This window comes from Phyllobates terribilis, unplaced genomic scaffold (genome assembly GCF_046119375.1).
Source record: "Phyllobates terribilis strain yellow unplaced genomic scaffold, ASM4611937v1 Scaffold_5__5_contigs__length_657084704, whole genome shotgun sequence".
Lineage (NCBI taxonomy): Eukaryota > Metazoa > Chordata > Amphibia > Anura > Dendrobatidae > Phyllobates > Phyllobates terribilis.
In genome coordinates, this window is record NW_027362765.1 from 30,878,555 (window position 1) to 30,890,590 (window position 12,036).

The window sequence follows — 12,036 nt, forward strand, 5'->3', positions numbered from 1 at the left end:
GCCGTGCGCTTAAACAGAGGTTTTCCCCCACATATGGGACATGGGCATACTCAGGAGAAATTTCTTTACAAATTTAGAAGTGTTTTTTTGTTTGTTTTTTCCTGATACCCTTTTGAAAATAAAAAAATTGGGTCTAATATACAGTACAGACCAAAAGTTTGGACACACCTTCTCATTTAAAGATTTTTCTGTATTTTCATGACTATGAAAATTGTACATTCACACTGAAGGCATCAAAACTATGAATTAACACATGTGGAATTATATACTTAACAAAAAAGTGTGAAACAACTGAAAATATGTCTTATATTCTAGGTTCTCCAAAGTAGCCCCCTTTTGCTTTGATGACTGCTTTGCACACTCTTGGCATTCTCTTGATGAGCTTCAAGAGGTAGTCACTGTAAATGGTTTTCACTTCACAGGTGTGCCCTGTCAGGTTTAATAAGTGGGATTTCTTGCCTTATAAATGGGGTTGGGACCATCAGTTGTGTTGTGCAGAAGTCTGGGGGATACACAGCTGATAGTCCTACTGAATAGACTGTTAGCTGCTTTTTTTCTTGCCATATTACAAATTCTAAGTAAAGAAAAACTAGTGGCCATGATTACTTTAAGAAATGAAGGTCAGTCAGTGCGAAAAATTGGGCGAACTTTGAAAGTGTCCCCAAGTGCAGTTGCAAAAACCATCAAGCGCTACAAAGAAACTGGCTCACATGAGGACTGCCCCAGGAAAGGGAGACCAAGAGTCACCTCTGCTTCTGAGGATAAGTTTATCCGAGTCACCAGCCTCAGAAATTGCAGGTTAACAGCAGCTCAGATTAGAGACCAGGTCAATGCCACACAGTGTTCTAGCAGCAGACACATCTCTACAACAGCTGTTAAGAGGAGACTTTGTGCGGCAGGCCTTCATGGTAAAATAGGTGCTAGGAAACCACTGCTAAGGACAGGCAACAAGCAGAGGAGACAAGTTTGGGCTAAAGAACACAAGGAATGGACATTAGACCAGTGGAAATCTGTGCTTTTGTCTGATGAGTCCAAATTTGAGATCTTTGGTTCCAACCACCGTGTCTTTGTGCGACGCGGTAAAGGTGAACGGATGGACTCTACATGCCTGGTTCCCACCATGAAGGCATGGAGGAGGAGGTGTGATGGTGTGGGGGTGCTTTGCTGGTGACACTGTTTGGGATTTATTCAAAATTGAAGGCATACTGAACCAGCATGGCTACCACAGCATCTTGCAGCTGCATGCTATTCCATCCGGTTTGCGTTTAGTTGGACCATCATTTATTTTTCAACAGGACAATGACCCCAAACACACCTCCAGGCTGTGTAAGGGCTATTTGACCAAGAAGGAGAGTGATGGGGTGCTACGCCAGATGACCTGGCCTCCACAGTCACCAGACCTGAACCCAGTCGAGATGGTTTGGGGTGAGCTGGACCGCAGAGTGAAGGCAAAAGGGCCAACAAGTGCTAAGCATCTCTGGGGACTCCTTCAAGATTGTTGGAAAACCATTTCCGGTGACTACCTCTTGAAGCTCATCAAGAGAATGCCAAGAGTGTGCAAAGCAGTCATCAAAGCAAAAGGTGGCTACTTTGAAGAACCTAGAATATAAGACATATTTTCAGTTGTTTCACACTTTTTTGTTAAGTATATAATTCCACATGTGTTAATTCATAGTTTTGATGCCTTCAGTGTGAATGTACAATTTTCATAGTCATGAAAATACAGAAAAATCTTTAAATGAGGTGTGTCCAAACTTTTGGTCTGTACTGTAAATTTTTCGCGAAACAAAGTTAAATGTTCGTTTTTTTTCTTCCACATTTAAAAAATTCCTGTGAAGCACCTAATGGACTAATTAACTTCTTGAATGAGGTTTTGAGCAGCACCTTTTATGGGGTGCAGATTTTAGAATGGTATCACTTTTGGGTATTTTCTGTCATATAGAACCCTCAAAGCCACTTCAAATGTAATGTGGTCCCTAAAAAAAATGGTTTTGTAAATTTTGTTGGAAAAATTAGAAATCACTGGTCAAGTTTTAACCCTTACTTATAACTTATAACTTCCTAACCAAAAAAGATTATGTTTCAAAAATTGTGCTGATGTAAAGTAGAGATGTGGGAAATGTTATTTATAAACTATTTTGTGTGACATATCTCTGATTTAAGGCCACAAACATTAAACGTTTGAAAATTGCAAAATTTTGACCAATGTTCAGTTTTTTTCACATCTAAACACAAAACATATCTAATAAATTCCATCATGAAGTACAATATGTCATGAAAGCGTTCCAGAGTTATTACCTCATAAAGTGACACTGGTCAGAATTGTAAAAATTGGCCCGATCATGAAGGTGCAAACAGCCTTGGTGTGTATAGGGGTTAATTATTTAAAAATTATACAATATGATTTTCTTTTTTTTGATTCTTGTCTCTCGTAGTTGAAGTGTACCTACGATAAAAATTACTGACCTCCCAATTCTTTGTAGGTGTGAACACTTGCAAAATCGTCAACGTATTTTACATACTTATTTTCCCTACTGTATAGAAGATGTGTTCTCTATATTCATCAAGAATGGAGAATCTTCTCTTGCTAAAACTGTGATATTTAGTTTTCACTTAAAAGCTTTTTTTAAACTTTTTTCAGCAATCCTCATTAGAGCGATCATACAAAATACAAGCTTCTGATTGTTTCAGTCATGCACTGCACTACTATAGTGCGGTGTATTATCCCTAACTGTAAGAGTAATACTAATAGCCCCATACACATCAGATAACTGTTGGCGGGACAATCGTTCGGCTGATGTCTATTTCTGCCGACTTCCCCTACACACAACTGTTCTACTCGGCCGAGCTTTCCTGTGATCTCTATAAAAATGTTTAACATTTATCATATAATGTGCACCATGTGTCTCGTGCTTCTTGTATGGTGTTTTAGAAGTGTTGACAGCTGTATTTGGAACATTTTAACACCTATTTATTTCTGGTGTTTTTCATGTAATTTAGGGGCCATTCCATCCAAACTGAACATTCCTTTAACACCCGTAAGAAAAGAAAAATGAAATAATAATAAATATCTAATATTATAGCATGGGATTTTAATTACAACCAGTAAAAAAAAAAAACATTTATTGTCCAGTTCACAGAGGTTGAAGCTTTTCTTACTGTGTACAGGACTCTGTCTACTTTTGTTAACACCCGTAACACAGTTTACATTTTTTTCCACTGCTAGAAACTGCAATTTCAACACATAATTTGAAAATATATATTATTATTATTTATTTATATAGCACCATTGATTCCATTGTACTGTACATGAGAAGGTAGAGTACAGACCAAAAGTTTGGACACCTTCTCATTTAAAGATTTTTCTGTATTTTCATGACTTTGAAAATTGTACATTCACACTGAAGGCATCAAAACTATGAATTAACACATGTGGAATTATATACTTAACCCTCCGTCAGGGGCAATATGTTTCATAACGAGTTTAGGGGCATTGCGCCTATCAGGCACAGGCTAGAAAATTGGCTATATTTTCCTTTTTTAAAAATTTCAATGCTCTAAAAGTGATCAGTTACCTTAATAGGAATGTAATAAATGAGAATACACATAATCGGGTGGAAGAAAAAAAAGTTTACTAACCAGAAAAGTAACACTAACCAGACAAACCAATGAAGATAGAGAAATGCAACTAAGTGAGCTGCGCCTGTCAGATCAGTTGCCCCTGACGAAGGGTTAACAAAAAAGTGTGAAACAACTGAAAATATGTCTTATATTCTAGGTTCTTCAAAGTAGCCACCTTTTGCTTTGATGACTGCTTTGCACACTCTTGGCATTCTCTTTATGAGCTTCAAGAGGTAGTCATCAGAAATGGTCTTCCAACAATCTTGAACGAGTTCCCAGAGATGCTTAGCACTTGTTGGCCCTTTTGCCTTCACTCTGCGGTCCAGCTCACCCCAAACCATCTCGATTGGGTTCAGGTCTGGTGACTGTGGAGGCCAGGTCATCTGGAGTAGCACCCCATCATTCTCATTCTTGGTCAAATAGCCCTTACACAGCCTGGAGGTGTGTTTGGGGTCATTGTCCTGTTGAAAAATAAATGATGGTCCAACTAAACGCAAACCGGATGGAATAGCATGCCACTGCAAGATGCTGTGGTAGCCATGCTGGTTCAGTATGCCTTCAATTTTGAATAAATCCCCAACAGTGTCACCAGCAAAGCACCCCCACACCATCACACCTCCTCCTCCATGCTTCACGGTGGGAACCAGGCATGTAGAGTCCATCCGTTCTCCTTTTCTGCGTCGCACAAAGACATGGTGGTTGGAACCAAAGGTCTCAAATTTGGACTCATCAGACCAAAGCACAGATTTCCACTGGTCTAATGTCGATTCCTTGTGTTCTTTAGCCCAAACATGTCTCTTCTGCTTGTTGCCTGTGCTTAGCAGTGGTTTCCTAGCAGCTATTTTACCATGAAGGCCTGCTGCACAAAGTCTCCTCTTAACAGTTGTTGTAGAGATGTGTCTGCTGCTAGAACTCTGTGTGGCATTGACCTGGTCTCTAATCTGAGCTGCTGTTAACCTGCGATTTCTGAGGCTGGTGACTCGGATAAACTTATCCTCAGAAGCAGAGGTGACTCTTGGTCTTCCTTTCCTGGGGCTGTCCTCATGTGAGCCAGTTTCTTTGTAGCGCTTAATGGTTTTTGCAACTGCACTTGGGGACACTTTCAAAGTTTGCCCAATTTTTCGGACTGACTGACCTTCATTTCTTAAAGTAAGGATAGCCACTCTTTTTTCTTTACTTGCCTGCTTTTTTCTTGCCATAATACAAATTCTAACAGTCTATTCAGTAGGACTATCAGCTGTGTATCCACCAGACTTCTGCACAACACAACTGATGGTCCCAACCCCATTTATAAGCCAAGAAATCCCACTTATTAAACCTGACAGGGCACACCTGTGAAGTGAAGACCATTTCCGGTGACTACCTCTTGAAGCTCATCAAGAGAATGCCAAGAGTGTGCAAAGCAGTCATCAAAGCAAAAGGTGGCTACTTTGAAGAACCTAGAATATAAGACATATTTTCAGTTGTTTCACACTTTTTTGTTAAGTATATAATTCCACATGTTAATTCATAGTTTTGATGCTTTCAGTGTGAATGTACAATTTTCATAGTCATGAAAATACAGAAAAATCTTTAAATGAGGTATGTCCAAACTTTTGGTCTGTACTGTATGTACATGTTACATACCAAATTCAGATATCACTTACAGTAAATGAACTAACAATGATAGACTGGTACAGAGGGAAATGGACCCTGCCCTTGTGAGCTTACATTCTACAAGATAGTGGGAAAGGAGACAGTAGGTTGGGGGGGTTGCAGTAGCTCTAGTGTTGTTAATGTGGCAGCAATGTCATGGCGGCTGTAAGCTTGTTTGAAGAGATGGGTTTTCAGGTTCCGTCTGAAGGATCCAAATGTGGAGTCTAATCGGACGTGTTGAGGCACAGAATTCCATAGGATGAGGGATATTCAGGATAAGTCTTGGAGGCGAATGGGTGAGGAACGAATAAGTGTGGAGGAGAGAAGGAGGTCTTGGGAGAACCGGAGATTACGTAAGGGAATATATTGGGAGATTAGTTTAGAGATATATGGAGGAGAAAGGTTATGGATGGCTTTCTAGGTCAGTGTTAGTAGTTTGAACTGGATACGCTGGGCAATTGGGAGCCAGTGAAGGGATTTGCAAAGGAGGGTAGCAGAGGAGTAGCGAGGCGAGAAATGAACTAGTCGTGCAGCAGAGTTAACGATGGACTGGAGAGCTGCGAGATTGTTAGTGGGTAGGCCACAGAGGAGGATGTTGCAGTAGTCGAGGCGGGAGATGATGAGGGCATGCACAAGCAGTTTAGTATATTGAGGGTTGAGGAAAGAATGGATTCTGGAGATATTTTTGAGCTGTAGGCGACAGGAGGTGGCGAGAGCTTGGATGCGTGGTTTAAAGGACAGGGCAGAGTCAAGGGTTACTCCGAGACAGCGGATTGTCGGTACAGGGGAAAGCGTGATGTAATTTATTGTGATAGAAAGATCAGGTGGGGAAGATATGCGAGATGGAGGAAAGATGATGAGTTTAATTTTGTCCACATTAAGCTTGAGGAAGCGAGAGGAAAAGAAGGAAGATATGGCTGATGGACATGCTGGGATTCTGGACAGCAGAAAGGTAACGTCTGGGCCAGAGATATTGATCTGGGTGTCATCAACGTACACATGGTACTGGAAGCTATGGAACTTAATGAGCTGTCCCAGGCCAAGGGTATAGAATGAGAAGAGTAGGGGTCCTAAGACAGAGCCTTGAGGGACTTTAACAGAGAGAGGAGGTAGTGTGGGAGTGGGAGATGCTAAATGTGCGGTTAGAAAAGTATGAGGAGCTCCAGAATAGGGCAAGGTTTTGATGCCAAAGGAAGAGAAGATCTGTAGTAGGAGGCAGTGGTCAACTGTGTCGAAGGCTGAGGACAGGTCAAGAAGGAGGAGTATAGAGAATTGTCTGGTAGCTTTGGCTGTAAGTAAATCATTAGTATTTTTGGTAAGGGCAGTTTCGGTGGAATGGTGGCAGTGGAAGTCAGATTGTCGGTTGTCGAAGAGCGAGTTAGATGAGAAGTGAGAGGAAAGTTCAGCGTCAACGTGTTGCTCTAGGAGTTTGGTGACAAATGGGAGCAGCGAAAAGGGGCGATAGCTGGACAAGGCGGTTGGGTCAAGGGATGGCTTTTTGAGGATGGGCGTGATTGTGGCATGTTTGAAAGAAGAGGGGAAGGTACCAGAAGTTCGTGATAGGTTTGAAGAGATGGGTTAGGGATGAAATGAGTGTGGGGGTGAGGTTGGGGAGGAGGTGGGATGGGGTCGAGTGCACAAGTGGTGAGGTGTGATTTGTAGAGAAGACAAGTAAGGTCTCCTTCAGTGATGTTGGAAAGGGAGGTTATGGGGGAAGGGCAGTGGTCTGGAAAACAATGGGGTTGTAATGGTCGGACAGTAAATACTTGCCTTGTTTGGTCAATCTTGTTTTTGAAGTGTGTGGCAAACTCCTCAGCCGAGATGAGGGAGGTCAGAGGGGGCTGTGGAGGGCGGAGGAGAGAGCTAAGTGTTGAACAACTGTTTGGGGTTATAGCATAAGGAAGATATGAGGGTTGTGAAGTAGGCCTGTTTAACAGAGGTGAGGGCTGATTTGAATGCGAGTGTTGCTTGTTTGAATACAGTGAAGTCATCTTGCGAATGTGTTTTCTTCCAACGCCGTCCGCAACCCTGGACGCTTGCCGAAGCTTTTTAGTGAGGTTGTTGTGCCAGGATTACCTATTGACTTGTAGTTCTCTCTGCCATGCACAAGAGGGGCGACCAAGTCAATAGCTGATGCGAGAGTGGCATTGTAGACAACAGTGGCGCTGTTTCTGTCGTGGAGTGAAGATATGGATGTCAGTGGTGTAAGAGTCAGAGAGTGTGTGTGTCTAGATGTGCAAGGTTTCTGTGGGAGTGTGCTAGTTGCTGGACGTGGGTGACTGTTGGGGAGGACAGAGATGAGAACGTGAGTAGATGGTGGTCAGATAAGGGTAGGGGGAAGTTGTGAGATTATATAGGGAGCAGAGTCTAGTGGAGATGAGGTCTAGTGTGTGTCTGTCTGTGTGGATGGCTGAGGAGGTCCACTGAGTAAGTCCAAAAGATGAAGTAAGCGACAAGAGTTTGGATGCTGCTGACTGGCGAGGGTCAGTGGGAATGTTGAAGTCGCCCCTGATGATTGTGGGAATGCAAGCAGAGAGAAAGTGAAGAAGCCAGGTGGAGAATTGGTCAATAAAGTGAGTGACTGGGCCCGGAGGTCGGCATATGACAGCCATTTGGAGGTTGGAGGAAGAGTAGATGCGGACAGAGTGGACTTCAAAAGAAGGGAGAATAAGGGAGAGTAGAGGTGAGATAGGGCTAAAGGTGCAGTTGGTAGAAAGGAGAATACCCACTCCTCCACCATGTCTGTTACCAGGGCGAGAAGTGTGGGTGAAGTGGAGGCCACCGTAACACAGCACAGCAGGGGAGGCAGTGTCGAAGGGTGTCAGCCATGTTTCGGTGATGGCCAGGAAGGAGAGTTTACGAGAGGTAAAGAGGTTGTGAATAACATGGAGCTTGTTGCAGACAGAGCGGATGTTCCAGAGTGCTGCAGAGAGAGGGGGGGGTGGGTATCAAGGGCACGGGTTTACGTAGGAGAGGTTGCTGTAGTTTACATTTAGTTGGAAGCGATAGGAGGGGGAATTGGTGGAAGGTGTAAGCTGTGGGGGTCCAGGATTAGGAGATATGTTGTCAGCAGTCGCTTAACACATATTAGGCAATACCTGTTTCTACAAATGTGATATATTTCCTTCTAATATATTTTTACATTTTAAGCTGTGTGACCGTAACACCCGTAAATATGGAATGGCCCTTAGGGAAATCTAAGATTAAAATCCCAGAAAAACAGATCATATTATGGGCAGCATGGTGGTTCAGTGCAGCGCTGGGGTCCTGTGTTCAAATCCCACCAAGGACAACATCTGCAGAGAGTTTGTATGTTTTCCCTTGTTTGCGTGGGTTTCCTCCGGGTACTCCAGTCTCTTCCCACACTCCAAAGAAATACTGATGGGGAATTTAAATTGTAAGCCCCAATGGGGACAGTGCCAATAATGTCTGTAAAGCGCTGTGGAATTAATGGCGCTATATAAGTGAGTAAAATAAATAAATATAAATCCATAATACCAAAATATAAAACTTCACATGTAGATTTTGACATCAAATAACTCATGTACGCTGTGTTTTTGCAAGCAGCTTTTATAAATGTCTCAAGCTTTTTTGTGGGTATTAGATATGAGACCTAAACGAGGAAGGAACTGCTTGTTTTCTGTGGCCCAAAATATATAGGTTTTATTAGTAGATATAAAGAAGAAAACTAAATACTGTAAAATAATGAATCCCCTCATATGTTTCACTTATTATCTACAGTAATTGTATTATTATTTGGGATCCTTTATGATGTTATATTGTTATCTTCTCCCCATTCAGGTCCCTACAATACCTGATGTTCCCAGTGGAGATCTTCTCTATAAGAGGATTTTTCAGATTTACCTGTCTAGGATGGATAGGAGCAGGGACAAGATGGCTGGGAGGATATTACATCTCACCCTAGCGATCCTCTTCCGGCTTACTGGAGAGGTGAGAGATCCTGATGACGTCACATTACATCATTCTTATCTATGGGAATAACAGATGGACATAACTGGAGAGGTGAGGACACTGGAAATGTCTGTAGTTAGATTTATTAATGTGTCTCTCCATAACCAGGATTATACAGTAGTGAAGAAGACCTCTAGTGAGCACTGTCAGGACCCGGTGTCTGAGGGATGGGGAAGACCCCTGAGCCCAATCACGGGGCCTCCACCTCACCCCCTGATACATGAGGACATCAATGACCAGAAGATCCTAGAAATCACCCATAAGATGATTGAACTGCTGACTGGAGAGGTGACACTGCTGGTAATGGTGGGACTTGATACAGTAACGCAATGAAGGGATCGGGGGAATGACTGTATCCTTGTATGTATCAGGTTCCTATAAGGTGTCAGGATGTCACCGTCTATTTCTCCATGGAGGAGTGGGAGTATTTAGAAGGACACAAAGATCAATACAAGGACGTGATGATGAAGGTTCCCCAGCCCCTCACATCACCAGGTAATTGACAGACTAAATACACATGGCTACAATTATCTGTATGTAAAAAATGAATTCAGTCCCTGTATGTGTTTCCTCCAGTTCTATATAGTAAGATGACAACACCAGAGAGATGTCCCCATCTTCTTCCACAGGACTGTAAACAAGAAGATCCCAATGTTCCTCAGGATCATCAGGTAGATGGAGAGAAGGTTTCATGAGATCTCCCCTATGATGTGTAGACGGCTGTGAAGGTCTTGTGTTCAGTCTTGTTTTATCCACCAGTATTATATGCCGGGCTGTGGAGTCGGTAAGCCAAACCTCTGACTCCGTAATTTCCATGACACCGACTCCAAAACTCCGACTCCCTCATACATGGCTCATGTTTAAGTGATAAATTTACTTTAGCACAGATTCATCTCACTGAAAAGTCTAGACCCTTAGATCAGGAATAGGACAGACATTTATAGGACATTTCATAACTTTCCCAAATTCTTATGAAAAAATATTCCCCACAAACAGCATTGAACTACTGTACCCAATTTATTATATTATATATTTTAGGAGTCGGAGTTGGTCCATTTTATACCGACTCTGACTCCACCAAAATGGGCTACGACTCCACAGCCCTGATTATATATTTTATACTTGTGTAATGAGAACGGTGGAGATGGCAGGATTAGAGCTGATCATAGATGTGACTTCTCCATCTGTCTGTGACTTTTACAATATTTGTTTCAGGGTGAAGATCTGACCCATATTAATACTACAGAGACATGTGTGATGAGTGATGAGTGGTGTAAAGAGGAGATTACAACAGATAACCATACAGGTGAGTAGTAACCATTAAATACAGAGTCCCAATTTCTTTTAAGTCACCAGCTGTGGCTGCTTTATCCAATGGCCAGAGGAGCACGAGTGGGGAACAACAAGCGGCAGTTCCAGTTCTTGGAATCAGCACTAGGAATCATAGGGACAAGAGAAGAGGGGATTGGGAACAGTCTGGGCAAGGCAACGTTCACACGTTCAGTATTTCAGTATTTGTAAGCCAAAACCAGGAGTGGATAAAAAAAAGCAAAAATGGCACACGTGTTTATATTTTACTTTTTCCTCTGATTGTTCCATTTCTGGTTTTGGCTTAAAAATACTGATGTAAAATACTGACAAAATACTGAACGTGTGAACATTGACTAAGACAGTTCTCAGGAGCTGGAGACTGGACCTCTACTAAAGGCTAGACACTATACTCAAGCATTGAGTGAGAGTTCCATGTGGCTATATGTAGGCCCAAAAACGAAATAAGATGGCTACCACAGATTCAACAACGGCCATCTTAGTAAAGTGCAATTGTAGAAACACAATAGAAGCCTCTAGTGGTAAGGAGTGGAAATGCAGCACATTTATGAAAGTGAATAATAGCTGCCACTAGTGGTCAATCCGTAGAAAGACTACAGAATTCTGACACCGGCTTTTCTCCTTTATCATTGGTGTAGTTCGGCTATATTGCAAGTTTGTGATTACTATTTTACCGCTAAACCACCACATTCTTCTTGACCCGAAACTGTTCAAGTTACTTTGGGCATTGAAAGCCTTTCCTCTATAGAGCTTACAATCTGGAGGATCCACCTACCTCCTGGAATTAGAAGATGCTGACCCTTACCTGCCCAGATCTGTAAACTACAGAGCCAAATGCCAGCGTGTGTAGAATGTGCTGGCAAGTTAGAAAATCACTTGAAAATATGATCTTCCGCTTTCTTTTAGAGTACAATCTCGATATTTTTCTTCATCTGCCAAATATCTAAGTTCTAAATTTATTACCCCTCAGCTACACTGTTTTAAAAAGTTCTCTTCAAATGTCTAATATTTCTTCAAGAAACTCATCTGACAGAAAATATTGGCCCCTGCGATTGCCTGTTAGTGAATCCTCACGTGTTCAGGCTGTCTTACAGCTGTAAATCATGCAGGCGCAGGGACTCGAACATAATATACGAACACGCCGAAGATACTCGACAAGCACCCGATCGATGAAAGGGTTAAACGAGCACGCTCGCTCATCACTAGTAGTAAGTAAACGAGCCAGGATCACAACCGGATCAAATACACAAGCAGGGAGCTGAGTACAGAGGACTGAACCAGAGGAGAACAAGGCTGTATCTGGCATCTTCCGGCAATATGCTTCGAGCTTTAGTAGGGTGTGGTACTTTCCAATTACCTGAAGCAGGGAGCTGATTATTCCAGCTGGACAGCACACACACCCATACTTCCAGACTGGATGGTAGTACTGGACTAGTTCCTAGTGGCTCACAGAGCCGGCGCTGCCCAGAGCTTCTGGTT

The 12,036-nt window shown here is 42.4% G+C and overlaps 1 pseudogene; it reads left to right on the forward strand.

The window, feature by feature from the left end:
• Window positions 1–12,036, forward strand: part of LOC141271857 (uncharacterized) — a 118,210-nt pseudogene that overhangs the window by 42,943 nt on the left and 63,231 nt on the right.